Source organism: Macrotis lagotis, chromosome X (genome assembly GCF_037893015.1).
Source record: "Macrotis lagotis isolate mMagLag1 chromosome X, bilby.v1.9.chrom.fasta, whole genome shotgun sequence".
Classification (NCBI taxonomy): Eukaryota; Metazoa; Chordata; class Mammalia; order Peramelemorphia; family Peramelidae; genus Macrotis; species Macrotis lagotis.
Window position 1 is genome coordinate 492,556,967 of NC_133666.1, and position 19,818 is coordinate 492,576,784.

Below are 19,818 nucleotides of genomic sequence, written 5' to 3' on the forward strand. Positions count from 1 at the left end.
ATTTTATAATGCCAGAGAAAAAAGGGTAAGTAGCAGTTTTGCTGAAAAGATTCTTAGTATATTGCATACTAAATATGATTTAGCAATGTGATATCATATGCAAAAAAGTAATTGATCTTAGACTGCATTGATAGGCAGAGCTCCTAGGAAAAAGGTTATGGTTCCAAATGTACTCTGGTTCGGGTGAGATAAGATGTGGAGGAAAGTGTTCAGCCTTCAGAACCACAATTTAGGAGATACACTGCCAATCTAGGAACTAATCAGAGGAGAGCAACCAGAATGTTGCCACCCTGGTTCTGTGTCATTTTCAAAGAAACTGAAGGAACTGACAATTCCCAGCCTAAAGGAGAGTACATTTATATATTCAAAATTCTCTTTTTCAAATAGTTGAATTGTGTAGGAAAGGTAATTAGAATTATTGTTTGGTTCTAGACTGCAAAACCAAGAATAATAGGTGGTAATTTCAAAAAGATAAATCTAATCTTGATGCTAGTATGGAGTTAAAGAGGAGGAAACCCTGTATTTTCCTTCTCTTGGCACAAGTGATTCCCTCTTTAAACTAGAATTCATTTAAGTGTGAATTGAGCAAGCTATATTAACATCCCTATGTTTGAATTTATCCCTTCCCAATGTGCTTTTAAGGCTACACTTTACACTTCTAATACAAGACTAAATATAAGCATTAGAGTCTTATTTTGTTAACCTTAAACTTTGCAAACAGATTAGGCCATGAGTAAGTCTAAATACAGGGAAGTAAATGCTGGTAGTTCCTCAAGTCATGACAGAGAAAAGACAGGGTTCATTTAACTCTGCCCCCACATCAGAAAAAACTTCCTAGTAATTAGAGGTGATCTAAACTGAACTGGGCTACTCCAGTTAGAAAGGGATCCCTCTTACTAGAGGTATTCATGACAAGCCTGGAGAACTACTTAGCAAGAAGGATATATCAGGGACTATTTTGCAGTAAGGGTTGAATGAAATAACCTGAGTTTCTTTTCAGTTCTCACATTCTATAATTCTGTTATGAAAATGACTCTTAATCTTCCTTCTCTAGTACCTTTGACTAACCAATCGAACTGTTTTTAATATCAATAATTTTTTAAATCAATAAATTAAAAAATATTTCCCAAAAATAAATTAATCTGGAAATGATTTTAATGGCAATAGTTCTGGTCCCTTGATAGGTTTAAATACTTATTCTGATTTGGATGCTAGGGAAAAACATACTAGGGAAAATGGTAATTTCTATATTTCTTGTGGTTATTTGGGGGATGTAAGGGATGATCAAAGAGGCTTAGTATCTCTGGTGAAAGAACTTGCTGAGTCCTTTTCAGAGCTGCTCATTCTACCTTTAGTGTCTGCCTATCACCCAACTGACTCCAAGAAACTGTAGCTTGTTCAATGGTAACAACCTATAAAATCCTCTCAGAAGAGGGGCTAAATCAAGTTGAGAGTAACCAACAGGTCTCAGTGCCAGAGGTGAAGTAGCAGTGTCTTTACCTTTAGTATGTGAAAACTTCTGGATTGGCAGACAACCAGAAAGACACCTGAAGAAGGCACCGTGGAGCTCTTAAACCTTGGTCAGACTTTGAAGGTGCCATCCAGGTCTATCCCAGTCATCTTGACTTTTGCCTTGTCACTGGATTTGACAGCTCTGGAAGAAAGAGGATGATGACATCATGTAACCTTGCCTCACTTAAATTCAATTCATTTGCAAGTCAAGACATCACTGCCCAGTTTTTGTCTTCTTTCAAAATGAAGGATAAAAAGTAACAACTATTGTTGTTGTTAGATTGGTGGCCATGGGACAAATCTTTGAGCTTTGTTTAGCTTTAGCTCCAAGCTTGTTTTGGTTCCAAGGCTCTGGTAGGAGCATTCACCCAATTTGCTAAGCAAAGGTCACTCTGTGACAGGGATTATGAACTATTAAAGAGCTTAAAGGGAAGGAAATTCAATAATCATCAAAATTGTACTGGGTTTGTTCAAATCTCAGCTAGCCTAATGATGAAGTTTCAATGTTATAAAGTTGTTATTGTCTTTATCTAAGTAAGTCTTCAAGCCTTGCTAAAAATAAATGAACTCCTCTATGGCTTTATATTGCTAGCCAGTTCAATATTTTTATTATCAGCTGCAAGTACCAGGGAGTCATTTTTGTTATTTGTAAAAATTAGTTATACTAAAATATGATCCACAAAAGCCTAAAATAATTCTGTCTTACAAAAAAACATGTCAAGATGAGCTGTCAGATGTCCTTACCATTCCCCCAACATACACACTCACATGCACACACACACACACACACACACACAAGAACACACACACACACACACACACACACACACACACACGAACACATACAGACCCCAATTCCCTCAGTCTTCTAAACCCTGAAGTGTATCTAATTCAGAAGTTTTTCCAAAGAAGGATTATCTCCCTGACCTATACTGAATCAAATGGCATGTTGTGCAAATTACCAAAATAAATTATAACAAATAAATATGGAAAGTAAAATGTGGGACTTTAATTAATCAGACTGTCTATATCCCTTAGTTTACTGGCTGGCTGCCAACAACTAGCTTGAATTACTCATATGTTGACCCGGCTTCTGTTTGCCTATGAGTTGTATTTAAGAAGATACCACATTAAAGACCAAGGTCCCAAAAACTGTTTTAACACTTGACTTCAGCTTGAGGAGCCTAAGTATTTATCTATACTTAGTAGGAGTCTATTTCTCATATATCACCCAAAAAGCACGTACAAAAATACATATTTTCTTACATATTTGAGAACTGAAATATGTGCAGTACTGATGATACAAGTCCCCAGATGGAAAAGGCTGGGGAGCCTGCTTCCAGAAGACTCATGATGTATGTAATGTGAATACCTTGGACAGGCTTTGGTAACTAGTTGATGTCTACCAACCGTTTGTTAGAAGAAGCCATTTCAATTGGCTTGGTAGTCAGAAGAGGCACATGCTTTGGTCATTCTCCTTATTCCTTCTCTTGATGAATCCTGCTCTTTGTTTGACTATATCCCTAGTAGCAACTAATAAGATATACTACTCTAAAGGGGAGAGACCTTGGTCATCTCTCTTATGAGACTGGGTGATACTAGAAAAATAGGGTCTCAGTCCTTTACCTCAGTGTTTGTCCTCTCATTTCAGGTTAAGGAGGTTAATCTGGAGGCCAATGTGACTTTGAAAAGTCATGAGAGAAAAATTACAGGTGATCAAGTCCAGGAGTTGAGTCCTTGTCAGGTTTTGTAGTAAAACCAACATCAATGCCCCACAAGGATGAAGGAGAGCAACTTTTGGGACGCAGCCTAACAGTAGCTGAGAACAGGACTCATCCTGTAGTCCTCTCAATATGAACAGGATATTGGTGGAATCAATACTAAAATAAATAAATCTGAGCCAACTCTTTCCAGAAATTAAGGTAGCATACAAAGACTATATGCCCAAAGTATTTAGGGAAAATGTTTGTGTTTTTATACTTGATATATCTTCAGAGTAAATATCCTTTCTAAGAAGCTGATTTATGTTAATTGATTAAATAGAACAAGAGCAATAGTCAGTGGAAGTTAACATACCTAGAATAGGTGATTGGGCTGTAGGATTTAAGAATAGACACTTGAACCTCTCAATATGACCATAGAAACTTCAAAGTTGACATAAAACAGGCTTGAATTTCAGATAGTGAGCCCAGAAAAATTCTATAAATTTTATATTTTCTAAGCTGTATCTTGGTTGAATTATAAACCTTGTTATTTTAATTTTCCTCTCTATGCTGTGATACCTCACTATATGATGATGATGTATAAGAATAAAGTAATGCAACTTCCTCTTTAAAATCTATATCTTATATTCATTCAACAAACACTGGCCAACTGCAATGATCCTAAACTAGAAACAAAGGTAATATAGGTAAGTGAGAAACTATATCTAAAAATCAGTGGGAAAGTATTAGTTGTACTCATATCACATAAGTGACTATAAGACACAGAGTTTATGTTATAATGCACAGAATTTCTGAGTTGCAAGGGAACTTTTTCCTGAAGAAGAATCCCCATTATATCTCACCTTTAAAGCAACTATCCAGTCTTTCCTCAAAGAGGTCTACTAAAAGGGAACACACTACCAATCAAGTTATTCCATTTTATAAGTCTCATTAAAAGACTTCTTGGTATCAAGACTAATTCTAATTGTTTTGTAACTTCCACCCTTTAAAACTAGCTATTTCCTCTGGAATCGAGCAGAACATGGTTACTATATCTCCCCCAGGAGTGCCTTTCTAGTATATGAAGTCAGCTGTCACATCACTTCAAACTTCCTTTTCTCCAAGCTCAATCGTCCCAGCTCCTGTTGTGGACTCAAACCCCTTCAGCATGTCAATTAACCAGCCCTTCAACATCATCTGGATGCTCTGAAGCTTATCACTATCTTTCCCAAGTTGTGGTTCCAAAAACTGAACAAAATACTTCAGATGTAGTCTAATTGAAGCAAATTATAGCAGAACTGTTATCCCCTGATCCTGGCATCTATATGCTGCTAAGAATGATATAAAACTAAATACTATGTAGATTGTATGAGAGAGACAGATTGACTCTAACTGGAAAATCAGTGAATACATCAATAGGCATTACGGGAAGCCAATAACAGTCAAGAACCAAAGGAAAGACATATTATAAGCATGGTGGACAATGAGTTCAAAGGTCCAGAGATGGACATTGGAACCAAAGGTTTAAAAAGGAAATAAGCATGGGTAGCTAGGTGACACAGTGTACAGAGCACCAGCCCTGGAGTCCAGAGAACCTGAGTTCAAATTCAGCTTCAGGTACTTAATAATTACCTTGCTGTGTGACCTTGGTCAAGTCACTTAACACCATTGCCTTTCAAAAATAATAGAAAATAATCAACAAATAGATGTGGAGAAGGCTTCACATATCTCTCTACCTAATTTGAGATGTAAAAACAAATAACAAGAAAATAAGTAACAGAAATATCTCAATGTCTTTTAGGGGAAGGTAAAATGCTTTAGATTATTTATACTGATATTAATAGGCAGCCTTTCATCGTGGTAAAATTACTGGACTTTGAAGTCAAGAGAGATCTAGATACGATTCCCTGCTCTTGATTTTGGTGTAACCATAGGCAAATCTCTTGTCTTAGGTATACTCTTCTGTAAAATGGGAATAATATAGTGTTTTCTTCACAGAATTATTTGATAGGTCAAGGGAGAATATGTATATTGTATATTTGCAAATCTAACAAACATTATATAAATGTCACTAATTAATAAGTTGGGAAGGAACATGAAATAATGGTTGGAAAACAGACTGTTGATCAGGAAAACCTGGGTTCCTGCCTCGGACACAAAATGTTGTGCATTCCTTAGCAAGTCACTTAAGCTCTCAAAGCTCCCGACAACTTTCTATAGTGGTAGGACTCTTCATAGGGAGTTCTCTACACCAACAAAATATCAGGTCAAGAGCCCACTCTAACCACCCCAACCCCCCCAAAAAATTACTTAATGTCATTTAACAAATGTGTCTCTTTAGAATAGACATTTTAAAATTCTTGCCTCTCTCATTAAAACAGAGATTTAATAAAATAATTAGAATTCCTCCAATCACTTCCCTTATTTTGAGAGGTAAAGAGAAAATTGAGATTATTCCCAACAGGGAGTACAGCATACTCTATTCCTATTGGAACATCCCAGTACCCAAATGACAAGTTCTCTGTCCACTCTGACAACCAAAAAACCTATCATAGATCTAATCAATGTACAAAAATACCCCACCACAAACTTACAGTTTTGAAATTCTTCATATTTGCCACAGCTTCCTTTCCCTCTGTCTCTCCCTGGGTCTTGTTCTTCCTTAAACTATCCTCTGACTTCACTGCAATCTCTATTCATATCTACTTTCTTAGTATATTTTTTCTGATCTAACCTCACCTTTCTCTCTTCAAAATCTCAAGTATTTAACAAGGACCACTGAGACATTTTCTCCCAATGGAGAAAAAAAAAATTAGAACAAAACCCAAAGAAGCAGCACAGTTTTAAAAGTTTTAGGTTGATCTTATATCCAGTAAAGGAAATTCAGGCTATGCATAATAGAAGCCTGCAGTTTCACAAAAAAAAAATTGTTATACTGCTTATGCAAACCCCTTTTATTTGAGCTTTTTCATTTCAGAATAAAAAAAACTTTTTTTAAATGACTTGAAAAAACCTATAGAGTAATGGGAAGTTAGAAGGTCTTTTTGTAAATTCTGTCTTTGATGCTTACTAGCTTTTTGATATCAGGCCAATCACTTAACCTATTGGAGCCTGTTTCCATCTATAAATTTGATGCTATTGTTGTTGTTCAATCATTTAATTCATCCAACTCTTTGTGATCACATTTGAAGTTTTCTTGGCAATACTGAAAGAGTTTGCCACTTTCTTCTCCAGTTCATTCTACAGATGAGTTAATTGAGGCAAACAAGGTTAAATGATTTACCCAGGATCACACAACTATTCTGAGGCCAAATTTGAAATCAAGTTTTTCTGACTTCAAATCTACTGAGCCAAACAAGCTGTCCCATTTCTACAAATTGAGAATAAAAGTAATAGGCTGTTTTGAAGTTTGAGTATTAAATGAAGCAGTGTATATAAATGTACATAAAGCTTTTTTTTTTAAATTTTAAAGTATCATATAAATTTGAGTGGCTTTTTATTCCACTTTAAAAAATTTTAAGGCATTACTTATTCAACTTTGTCCCCCTTGTATTAATCATTTATCCATTTGTCCTATCACATCTCATCTATTTCTAAACTTCAGTATTGAATTATTTCCACCATCTACCTTCTCCTTTCCTGGCTCAAGTATTACAGCACATGGAAAAAATTACACAAGTGTATCCTCTGAAAAATCATATTATCCATTCTCAATAGCGACCTAACTGCTATATGTTAATTATATTATTCTTTCTTGATTTACTTCCATTCCCAATAAGGGCTCTGCTAAATCTTTTCTCTTCTCAAGAAACTTACACCACCCTCCTCTCTCCTGCTCTTTACAAAGGACCTCATTTCATACTTCACTGAAAAAACTGAAATCACATATCAAGAGCTACTTATTTTCCCCATGTACAGTCTTCAAATTACCCCAATGACATCCCCCATGCTTTAACCCTTCTCTTCAATCTCAAATAAAGAACTAGTCATTCTCTTAGACAAGGATAATCCCATAATTGTGCCTTTGGTCACTTTTCCCTTCCCCCTAACCTATGGTTGAATCGTTCTTTTGTTATTCCTTCTAGCCCTATTTTATACTCTCACACAAACATATAAATATATATTGGATCTCTTTATTTCATCCAGTTTGAAATTGCAGGGGCCAATTATGAGTCAACCTCAATATTCTCAGAGCTATGACCCAGGCCAGTGTGACTCCTTAAGTAACTCTTCTCCTCCTGGGGTTCATATAATGATGTCATGTTAAGTGAGGAAACCCAGGTGGCTTCTGTACTACAGATCAAAAATCCTGTACTCCAGAGATATTGTGGGCTCCTCCAGGCTCTCTCTCTCTCTCTCTCTAATGTTTAATCTCTGTTATACGCTAGTTCTTTTACTGCTTGCTGCTTTATGCATATGCCCAACTGACTCCCATCCTTAAAAAAAATGTTCACTTGATCAGACCATCCCCTTAAGTTTCCATCATGTATATGTCTTCACTATCACAGTTAAATTCCAGAAAAAAAACTAGATTAATTATTTTAACTTTCTTACCTCCCACTCACATCTCAACCCATTTCTATCTGACTTCTGTCTCAAGCACTCAAAAAAGAAACTGGTCTCTCTAATCTCAACTAGTCAGTCAAACATCAGTTAGTCAGTCAAAAAAATATTTATTAAGCACTTACAGAATACCAGGCAACATATTAAGCTCCAAGTACACAAAGAACAACTTACATTTTAAAGGGGAAGTCAGCATTGTAAATAACTAGGTAGATAAGGGGAAATCAGCATTGTAAATAACTGGGTAGATAAAAGATCTATAAAGAATAAATGTTATGGGGCAGCTAGGTGGTGTAGTGGATAAAGCACCGTCCTTGGAGTCAGGAGTACTTGGGTTCAAATTTGGTCTCAGACACTTAATAATTACCTAGCTGTGTGGCCTTGGGCAAGCCACTTAACCCCATTTGCCTTGCAAAAATCTAAAAAAAAAAGAATAAAAGTTACAAATAATCTCTCTGTCTCTGTCTCTCTTTTTCTCTCTCTGACTGTCTCTCTGTCTCTCTGTCTCTAATTCTCTGTCTTTCTATCTCTGTGTCTGTGTCTATGTCTCTGCCTCTGTGTCTCTGTCTCTCTATGTGTGTCTCTCACCTAAATCTAATTAATCACCTTTTTTTCAATCTTCTTTCTACTTCAAAGAAACATTTGACAGTGTTGACCTGCTGTTCCTTCAAACCTCTCTCTCCTTCCTGATTTTGTAATTTTTACTCTGTTATGGCTTGCATTTTGTCTGTCTGACTGACCCTTTTAAATTCTCTTTGTAGGATCATTATCCATACCCTACCCCCACATGGGACTGTTTGCCTGTGCACTGGTTGGGGCCTTCTTTGCTTTTCTTCCTCTAGTCACTCTCTTGTGAGTTTATCCACTTCCATGTAATCAGCTTTCATCTCTATGCAAATGATTCAAAAATCTATATTTCTTGACCGAATCTCTTTCCTGAATTCCAATCCCTTTTTTCTACAAACCCAGTGTTTGTGAAATATCCCAAGACCAACTAAAACTAGACAGATCTGAAACAAAAATCATCCTTCTTCCTAAACTCACAATTCCTACTACTCTGTTGTTTTTTTTTGGGGGGGGGTGCTAACACTATTTTTCTAGTCACCCAGATTCACAGCTTAGGAGTCGTCCACATCTTTTCAATCTCCAAACAGTTGCCAAGGCTATTGTATGCTCTCTCCACACTATCTCTCATATTCATACTCTTTTCTATATTCACATTGTTTCTACTCTAATTCAGGCCCTCATCACAAGAAATCTGCATTATTATAAGAGTCCCCTAATTGGTCTCCCTGAATCTAATCTCTCTCCTCTTATTCAATGTCCACAAAGCTGCTAAACATATTTCCTAATCAAGTCATTCAACTACTAAAAAGCTTTAGTAATTTCCTATTGCCTCAGAGATAATAGTCTTCCAAAATCCATCTCTGATTTATCTTTACAGGCTAATTGCACATCAGTCTTCCTTCTGTATATGACATTACATCCAAACCTGTCTATGCGTGATGTTCTGTTGCTGATCCACATACCTTTGCACAGGCCTCCTGTCTAGAAGTCTTGCTCCACAACTCTGCCTCTTGGAAGCTCCCTTCAAGGCTCACCTCTTAAAAGGTTTTGTAGGTTCCTTACTTTCCCCATTGTTAGCATTTTTCTCCATAAAATTATTATTAACAATAACAATTGCTATTATTACTATATGCTTAGCTATGAATATTCACAACCTCGAAGAATGTTGACTACTAAATAGCAGGTACTTTATTACTTTTGTATTTGCATTTCTAGTGCATATTCAATAGTAAGCATTTAATAATTGTTTCTTGATTGATTGGCCGATAATTAGCATTCTACCACCACTGTGTAAGCTCTAACTGAACAGGAAGCCTTTCACACAACTTGATCATGCTAATCTACATCATGCTATGTAGGGCCTCTTAAACACTGTGAAAGCATTAGAGAGAATCTCTGGTTTGTTAATAATGATTACTTGCCAAAGTTACCTAAAATTTTATAGGGTACTAGATGGAAAATTGCAAACTTGAGTTATAATTAGTTTGATTCCTATGAAAGATGATGATCAAGAGAACACACAAAGTCAGTAAATAATCAAATTGAAGATGAAGAGGAGTTTTACCATAATAAATACTACCTTGTTTGTGGGGGAAATGGGAATTTTCCAAGAAATTTCTAAAGGTCACCCTCATAAGTTTTCAAAAACACATTTTCTGGGCAATTCCACCTTTGTGCTTAGATTTCTAACTTTTCTCATGTTAACTAATGTAATCTTTTTTTGAAGAGGGTTAGGTCATAGAGACAGAGAAAGAGAATGAGAAGATCGGGGGTAAGAAACATTTTGCAAAAGTCTTAAAAAACTTGAAAAAGTTGCTCCATGAGCTGCTATGATGATCTTCCTAAAGCACAAGTCTGATCATATGACCTCTCTCTTCCCACAATAAACTCTTGTAGCTCCCTTCTGTTTCCAGGATCAAATTTCAAATTCTCCAATAGGCATTTAAAACCCTTTAATAACTTATATCCTTCTTACTTACCCTTCCAATCTTCTTATACCTAACTCCCTTCTACAGACTCTTTGATCTGTTGACACTGGCCTTCTTGCTGTTTTTTTTGGATATAACAGCCCATCTTCTGATCATGTATCTTTTTACTGGCTATCCTCCATTCCTAGAAGATTCTCTTTCACCTGGTTTCTACCTCCTAGCACCCTGCACTTTTTTCAGGATTCAACCTGCCTTCTGCAGGAAGATTCTTCTGGTCTGCTCCCATCCTTCCCTCCAGCCTCCACTGCCGGTGCCTTCCCTTTGAGTTATCTTCCTTTATACCATGTGGAATTTCTATGTATGCCTAGGTATTTCATGTTGTCCTCCCCCATTAGAATGTGAGTGCCTCTAAGGCAAATACTATTTTTTATTCCCAATATTTAGCTCATTTTCTGATACAAAGTAACATTAATAAATGCTTTAGTTCAAAAGTTTGGTGTTAAAGAAATGAAGAAGGAAAAGACCATACTGTTTCTTTGCTATTTGCTCTTTACTTTTGCTGTCTTTTCTTCTATTTCCTTCTGAGTCATCATTTTTTCTCTAATTCTTGGCAATGAGATAGACCCAGTAGTATTGTATAAGTCATGAATGGACCCACGGAGCAATTCCTTAAACTTCCTGTCCTTGACACAGCTATGTTGGTTCACATCACTAATCTTGGCTGCCATAGTATCAAATAAGCATTCTCTATGTAATAAATTTTGAGGGGGTCTGTCTTTGAGTAAAGTTACATAATCTATCTAGTGACTGACTGAAGTTTACTATGCCAAGATGCTATACACAATATCTGAAATATTTTAAAAAATGATACTGAGTAGAATAGAGGCAAGAAGGAGGGATAGAATTTAGAACTCAAAACTTTTTAAATATTTTAAAAATTGTTTTAACATGTAAACTCTCTGTGTGTGTATGTGTGGAATGCTGGGCCAGAATTAGTATCTTAGTTGGAATCCTACTTCAGATATTTAATATATGATGCTAGGCACTAAATTTCACTAAATTTTTCTTTCTTGGTTTCTTCAGCTACAAACTTAATATAATAGTAAATGTTTTTATCTTTCTGGGGAAGACCTTAAACTGTTAAACACACATTAGTTGTTATTATTAAAATACATTTATGTCTGATATATACATTCATATTATTTAACAGCTAGGTGGCTCAGTGGATAGAGAGTCTATAGAATAGGGGTTCAAATCCAGCCTCAGACACTTGACTTACTAGTTGTGTGACCTTGTACAAGTCACTTAACCCTGATTTTCTCAAATCCAGAGCCATCTCCAGTCATCCGGATCCATATCTGATCACTGGATTCAGATGGCTCCAGAAGGGAAAGAGACTTGGCGCAGTACCCCTTTACTCAAATGCAATTCATGTGCTTCTCATGGAATCACTTCCCTGGTGCCATGGTCTTCTTTGAGAATAAAGGACAAACATCATTAACTCACAGCATCTCAGGGTCAGAAGCAACCTCAGAAGCCATCTAGTACAACCTGTATCTCAACTTGAATGCTCTTTACAACAAAAAGACTGTTAGTAGCCTAATGAAATTAATCAAGCAAATATACAGATGTTGATCTGTGAGGAAGAGCAAGAAGGGCAGTGGAGTAGAATATTGAATATGAAGAAAGAGAAAAAATTGTCATAAGTTTGGAAATGTATAAAAGGGTCAGATTGTGCCTATAACATCAACCCATGTAGAGCTTAGTCTGGTAAATTTGCTCACACAGATGCATTCCTTCCCCACTTAACATGATGTCAATTATCTTATAACTATTTCCTGTCATCTTACTCTGTGATGAAGTAAAAACATTTTAATCAACTGCTAAGTTAGAACTGAATATTCATCAAAGAGACACTACCAGTCAAAATTTTCATCCTTTCCCTAGTGGCTTTTAAGTGAAGAGAAAGAAGAAATGCCATAAACCTGCTGATGGGAAATTGGAAGCAGGGAGAATTAGTAATAGCAGAATTGTCAGTGGCTTGCTACCTGTCACCAGATGCCCTCTCTTCCCATTCAATCCACCTGCATAAATTTCTCTCAATCATGTTCAAAAGAGCAACCAAAGTTCAGAGAAAATAGTGTCCATAGCTGAGTCTACCTGTACTTGCATTCGACATCATAAATAGAAGCGAGCACACACACACACACACACACACACACACACACACACACACACACACAAAGAAAAACAAATACCCCTTAATGTTCTTTGATTTGCTCAAGATTAGGTAGAAAGTCACAGGCTCATATCTTCCCCAATCAATTATTTTGCTCAAATATCCCAAGGCATAAATCTGGAAGGATAAATAACAGTATTTGCTTCTTACTAACCATCATCCTTGAAACATATTCCCATTTTAAAATAAGAAAGGAGTATCTTTAATACAAATCAGAAATGAGACTTTCTAAACAATAGAAAAAAGCTAGAAAATCATTTTTTGGTTCTACTCTAGTATCTCAATCTAAGGACTACCATGCAATCTGAATTTAGATTTGAAGGACTGTTCCAACCCATTCCTATTTCTGATGGATTGTTAAAAATATCTTTAAAAAAATCTTCTTTAAACCCATAAGTATTATTTGGAGGATTCCTTGTTTTCTCCCTGATGCAGGTATAAGGTGGGTACTTGAAAAAGTATTGACCAATGAACTGAAATGAATAAGAGAAAATAAACTTTCTCATTTTCAACTTTCTTGACCTCAAGTATCTCTCATTCCATGAGCTATAATTTGTGATTCTAATTTACTATATGATCTGAAAGAGGAGTCCATGGCTAATGTCCCAGAATTGCTTTCACTCACCTAAAGAAAGGGAGATTTTCCAGAAAGCATAATACTTAATCTATCCTGGTCAAATACAGAAGACATACAGTTTTGTTTCAGCTTTATGGGTTGACTCAGTAGAGCAGAGAGTCAAACTTCCATCTAGAGGATAATAATTTCTTAAGCACTATACTTCTTGAAGATAATAGAACATCTCTTATATGTCTAACACAATTAAAAATCTATTAGAAGACTGAAGATACAACATGAGAGAATAGAAAGCTTATCTTTATTGTTACCATTATTTATCTGAACACTGTGAATCCATTAGGAAGAAAGTTTCCTATCCACAAACCCTAAAATGTGTCTCACTTTTAGGTGAAAGTAAGGGAAACATATACTTTATGGAGATATTATACATTTGGAGAAGAGTGGGGGTATGAAAAAATCTGTGGAAGAGGGAATGCACTGAAGAGAGAAGAAGAATTCCATTTATTGCTTTATGGGCTGTTTTGAGTGAATCTTTTATGTGTTTTCTGCATTTGTTTATGGGGGGACAGTTCTGCAAGTATTTTTCATTCTTTGTGTTTTATGTGGAATGAAAGGAAGACTGTCTTATATCTGACATAACTATTACCTTGAGTGAATTCCTTCTTATATCAATGGAGCTCTATGAATGAATTAGAGAACCAGTTACATCTTTGGAAACAAAACATGAAATGTTGTCAAAGATTTTCCCAGAGGAAATTCATAGTGGTAACAAAATGAGATTAGAAAAGGAAATGATAGGGGCAACTAGATGGCACAGTGGATAGAGCACCAGCCTGGAGTCAGGATAACCTGATTCAAATATGACCTCAGACACTTAATATCTAACTGTGTAACCTTGAGCAAATCACTTGCAAAAAAAAGGAAATGAAGGATTCAGTATATATAAGTCCAGAGTTTGGGAATGTTGGTCCAAGTGTTACATATAAAATACTAATTGATAAGTAATCACCAACTATTAATCAAATAATTTATTTCAACATTATTATATTCACAGTAAATTCAATCTGAATTACAGTATTATTGTTGTTTTTGTTCAAGTCTTATGTTTCCAATTGTACTAGACTTATTACTTCCATATTTGAGGGATTGCCCCAAATATACCCTTTTTGACTTTCTTATCTTCTGAAGTTCTTTTCATAATTTTTCACATAATATCTACCCAACATGACGAAAACCTACTTTTCATTCTTTAGGAGATATTAATATAATATCTGGGTTATCCATCATCTCACATCCTTATATGACAAGTACATGTTCTTTTCTATGTATGGTTATATTCATTCAAAATTATTTATTTCATTATGTACATCATTGCTAGTGTAAATTCCAATCCACTTACACCCATTTCTTTGGGCTTATTTGCCATTTGGATTCTTCTATGATTCTTCTATAATTCACAACTAAATAAGATTATAAGTTTAAAATCATAATAAGTAATTCTAAACTTCCAAACTGCAAAAATCATATTTATTAAGGTATAGTTTTTAAATCATTTATAAAGATTTTAATGCATGACTTATTCCCTGGCAAAATGTTTGAGAGCCAACACCATCAACAAAACTCTCTTCCAAGCCCATAAATTACATTGCAACCAACTATTGGCTGTGTCAGAATAGGGCAAGAACATGTGAATATTTATGCCACATTTGTCACTATTATTGGCCAAAAACAACTCAAGGTGAATGTCATATACAACAAATAGCATATTTGGGGTATGTGAATACAGTGCCTATATCTATCAAACAAGTATTTATTGATTACTTAGAATATACCAAAATTGAGCAAGGTGTTATGAAAGATGCAAAGGAAGTATAAGACATGAATTTTTCCCTTAAATAGCTTATAATATGAAAAAGAAAAATGGAATTTCTAAGGAAAATAAAAAGCTACAGAATAAAGAGCATATTATCAAGTGTCAAATTGTGTGGCATAAAAATAAGTACTATAGAATTTCAAAGAAGCCTACTTACCCAGGAAATTCTTGATGAAGGAAAGTCATGGCAGAGGCAGAAATAAAGGGATAATATTCTTTTACTTTCAGCTTATTAGCCTTGGGTATTAGCTTCCTCTAAAGAAATTTTGTTCGATCCCTAGCAGTCCAGTCATCACTTCCCATAGCAGAGGAAAAAAAACCCAAAATATTGTTAAGGGCTGGAGACTTGTGCTTTGTCTATTAACCATTATTATTATCAAAACATAGGCCTATAAATTTGGCTTCTATCAGTGCAATTAAAGGTATATAAATACTTAGAAAAGTAATTATGATCTTCATGACCTCACAGATTGTAGCAGGGCATTACTATTTATGAGGTTTTCTTGACAAAGACAGAAATGGTTTGCCATTTCCTTATCCACTGAATTAAGGTAAACAGAATTTTAATGATGTGTCCAATTTGAATTCAAATCTTCCCAACTCTTGATCCAGTGTTCTATTCTCTGAGTCATCTAGTTGTCTCTAAGCCTTAGGTATCTGACCTCATTTTCTAATTTTGCTGAACTATTAGTGCATGCTTTTATATTCTCAACTCCTTGGCTAATTGTCTTTACATAGAAAATTTAGAAAACCTCACCATAATGGATCTTCTAGTGAACTGAGTTGCAATGAATAGAGTACTGAACTTGAAATTGGGAAGAATTGAGGTGAAATCCTGCCTCTAGTTCTTGTGAGATGAGAGGCAAAATAATTCACTTCTTAACTTCACCTCATCTGTAAAATGGGGATAATTATAGAACGTACCTCATAGGATTATTATGGGGATCAAAAGAGATAACACATTAAAACACTTTTCAAAACCTTCAATCTCTATGTCGAAGGTAGTTGTTATTCTTATTATTTCAATTATAAACACACTTTTTAAAAGAATTTTATTTATTCAAGGCAATATGGTTAAGTGACTTGTTTAAGGTCATACAGGTAAGCAATTATTAAGTGTCTGAGGTCAATTTGAACTCAGGTCCTTCTGACTCCATGGCCAGCACTCTATCTACTGCACCACCAAACTGCCCCCTGTAAGCCCACTTTTAACATAACTCTGTTGTCTATATGTCTATTTACTGTTCAGAAACAAACAGAACTTCTGTCAGAACTCCTGGAAGATTCCAACATTCACCAAAAAACAACTCTTCTCTGAAGATCCACAGGATAATTTTTGTACTAGTTAAGTTTTCCAGAAACTATGTTTCTCACTACTCCTGAGTATGTGACAATTGCTACAGCACCCCAGTCATTCATTCTTCAGTTTTTCTAGGGTTCTAGTAGACAGCATTACTCAGTCATCCCTACCTAGCCTACTGCTTCCATAACTCTACACAGTTCCAGCAAATAGTTTCAATTATTAATACTGTCATCAAATGCTCTGTAGTTCTCTTGGAAGGCAACTTCGTGAACAAAAAAGAAAGAAAACATATCTCCAATAATGGTTAAGAAAACCAATAAAAATCATGATTGTGAATATCCTGCATTTTTGTACTTTACAAATGGTTTAAAAAAAAGAAAAACTATCTTGAAAGAACTAATATCCAGAAATTCTGTGCTATTCTTTTTTTTTTCATTGTTCTGTTCTTTTATGAAGCAGTGAAGTTTTAAGGTAAAAGATAATGAAATCCATTTTGGACATACTAAATTTATAGTATCTATTAGACATCCAATTTGAGATGTTTGAAAGGTAGTTGGAAATATTAGATTAGAGGTAAGTAGACACAGGAATGGTAGATTTTAGCATCCTCAGCATAAAGATGGTAATTAAATCCTGGGCAGCTGATAAGATCACTTAGTGAAAGAAAAGAGAGGAAGAGACAGGACAGTACCCTGAGAAACACTTATGATTAGAGGGAGTGATTTGGATGAGAATCTAGCAAAAAAGATTCAAAAAGAATGACTAGGTAGGTAGGTGGGTAGAGAACCAGGAGAGAATCAAGAAGGAAAAGATGATCAACAGTGTCAAAGGATGTAAAAAAATGTCATTGGATTTGGCAATTAAGAGAATATTGCTAACTTTAGAGAAAGAAGTTTCAGTATAATGATATGTAAGAAATTGGATTTTAAAGGGCTAAGAAAAGAATGAGAACAGAAAAAAATGGAGTACCTATTATAGATGGTCTTTTTGTGTTTAGATAGGAAGGGTAGAAGAGATAGGAAAATAGTTTTGGGTGATGGAAAGATAAAATTTAAGATTTTTTTCCAGCATGGGAGAGAAATGGGCATATTTGCTGGTAGTAGGTAATGATCCAGTAAATAGAAAGAAATAGAAAAGGAATAAAAAGTGGATATAATAGTGGGAATACTCTATTGGAACAAGAAAGATGTAATGGGATTGCTTGAGTAGATATAAGAGTGAACTTGAGGAGGAAAGTCACTTTTTCCTATGAGACAGAATTGAAGGAAAAGCTAATCAGGAGAAATATGAGTGCTGAGATGAGGACAAGAGAAATTAAGGTGTGTGTGGCCTCAATTTTTTTTGTAAATTATGAAGAAAACTCCTCAGGTTGAAAGAGAAGGGGAAGAGAATTCATGGGAGGTTTGAAAAGGATAAGAAGAGTTACTATGGAGAGTGGGATAGTGAGTTGGTAAAAGAAGTATAGTAGTATTGACTAGTAGCAGTGACAGTCCAGTTGAAGTTGTGTAACAGATCTGTAACATCTGTAACAACAGAATGACTGCTTAATTTTCTTCATCTTCATTCAACCCCATGTATGTGGAAGCAAAGGTTGCTAATGGTAGAAGTGGCATAAGGTTGAAGCTTAGAAAGTTTTATCAGCAATATGATAAAAAGAGCTAGGAATTCAATAGATGAAGACTGTGTAGAGTTAAATTGGTTCAGTAAGGGATCAAGGTAAAAAAAAAAAAAACAGAAAGAGGAGAGAATGGTTAGTTAGGGAAATGACCTGGAAGAGGATCGAAGGTTCAAAGAATTAGAAGTCATAGTGTGAAGATTTTGGTTCTGCAAGGGAAAGCAAGGAAGTGATAAAAAGTTGATAGATTATAATCAGTTAAGGAAATTTTAGAACCCTTGAATTTGAGAGGGTACATTTTAGATGACAGTAATATCAGAGGCATAAAATGACCATCTTTATTTGTGAACGAGGTAAGGTAAAGAAAAATGTCATAGGAAGTGAGTAGGTTTAGGAAATGAATGGTTAGGTTGATTGAGGAAGAAACAATATATATGTTGTAGTATGAGGACAGAAGTGAGGGAGAAGAGAAACATTGTGAGCCAATTACTGAACTCAGTGAGGAAAGGAGAGTAATCTGGGGGTCAGTAGAAACCACAATGGTTTTTATTCAGTAACAGATATGAACAGAAGGAAGAGAAATTACTGAGTGATGGAGGTAGAAGGGAAAACCTATAAGTAGAACTGGAGAGCAAGAACCATTCTTGATCTCCCTCCTTCAATTATTGAGCTGAGAAAAATGAGTGAATAGATAGCCAATACTGTAAAGTGCTGTCATGGAGACTCTCATCTTGGGGAATCCAGGTTCCAGTAACAGCTAGTGAATGGAAGAAGTGAAAAAGGGAAAAGATTAAGGATGAAGGAGAGTTTATTGCCTATGGAAAACATGTTCCAGAGGGCAGAATGTATGAACTGGGTGGTGTTTGAATTAAACTTTTCAGTGCAAGAGTTGAGAAGAAAGGGAACAAAGAATGAAGGGAGGAATAGGATTTGGAAAATGATCTACAGGAATTCAGAACTTTTAGGATATGAAAGTAATCAAGTATGAGAATATTTATTTATGAGTGAAAAGCACCATCCTTTCCAAAAGAGGCTAGATTGTGCTGGTGCAAGGGCAACATGAGATGTGAGAGACACAACAAATGGGACACCCTTCTCAATACTGTTCTTTCCTAAGTTGAAGGGGTGTAGGGTGTGTGTTCAAGGAAGACTAATACCTTGGTGTGAGGGCTGCTTTCCATCTTTGATGTCCACCTGAGTCACCTCTCAAATGTGGCTCCAAGAACCGCAGGATTCACAGTGGTCACACTCCAGTAAACCATTTCTGCAGACAGGGTAACCAAGTTGAAAGTAATTAAGAGAGACTCGAACTCATTGTTGAGTACTGGGGGTTGTCTACCCCAAGCATGTGAAGTCTTCCATTGTTGAATTGGGAGGAGGAGAACAAATTGTTCCAGTGGCCATGAACCAAGCTGAAGCAGGTGCTGTGGAGCTCTTAGAGCTTGGTTAGACATTGAAGATGCCAAGATCATCACTGCATCTAGAATCATCACCAGTTGTCTTCACACTGCCTTGCTATGCTGGATAAAGACTGAAAGAGAAGAGTGAGGTGGTTGATTTCTTGCAGCTCTACCTCACTTAAACCAATTAACACATGCAGCAAAAGACATCACTTATAACAATTCCTCAAAGTCCTGTGGTGACAGGTAAGTGATGAAGCAGCAATTATGGATACCCTGGGAGTTTTAATCACAACTCTGCACACAGGTAGCCCAGGACCATAGAGTCATTTCTCCACTGAAAGCAACAGTGGGATTTGGCAACCCCTGGGTGACTGAGCAGACCTTTAAAGGACTGCATTCCTCATCTACTAATGCAAAAAAAGGTTAGAAAAGTTTCCCTAAAAATTGTTTGCTTACCCAATCCTGACCTGATTACCTTGGCAGGTGGGGAATCCAACAATACAGTCAAGATACAAAAACTTCTGAAAGTTTTTGA

The 19,818-nt window shown here is 35.8% G+C and overlaps 1 long non-coding RNA gene across 1 annotated transcript; it reads right to left on the bottom strand.

The window, feature by feature from the left end:
* Positions 1-1,505: 1,505 nt before the first annotated feature.
* Positions 1,506-19,405, bottom strand: LOC141497674 (uncharacterized). Its single transcript, XR_012471406.1, has 3 exons — positions 19,038-19,405; positions 15,120-15,257; positions 1,506-1,654 (listed from the first exon to the last, which is right to left on the bottom strand). It is a non-coding gene; the product is annotated as an uncharacterized LOC141497674 (long non-coding RNA).
* Between the last annotated feature and the right edge of the window lie 413 nt (positions 19,406-19,818).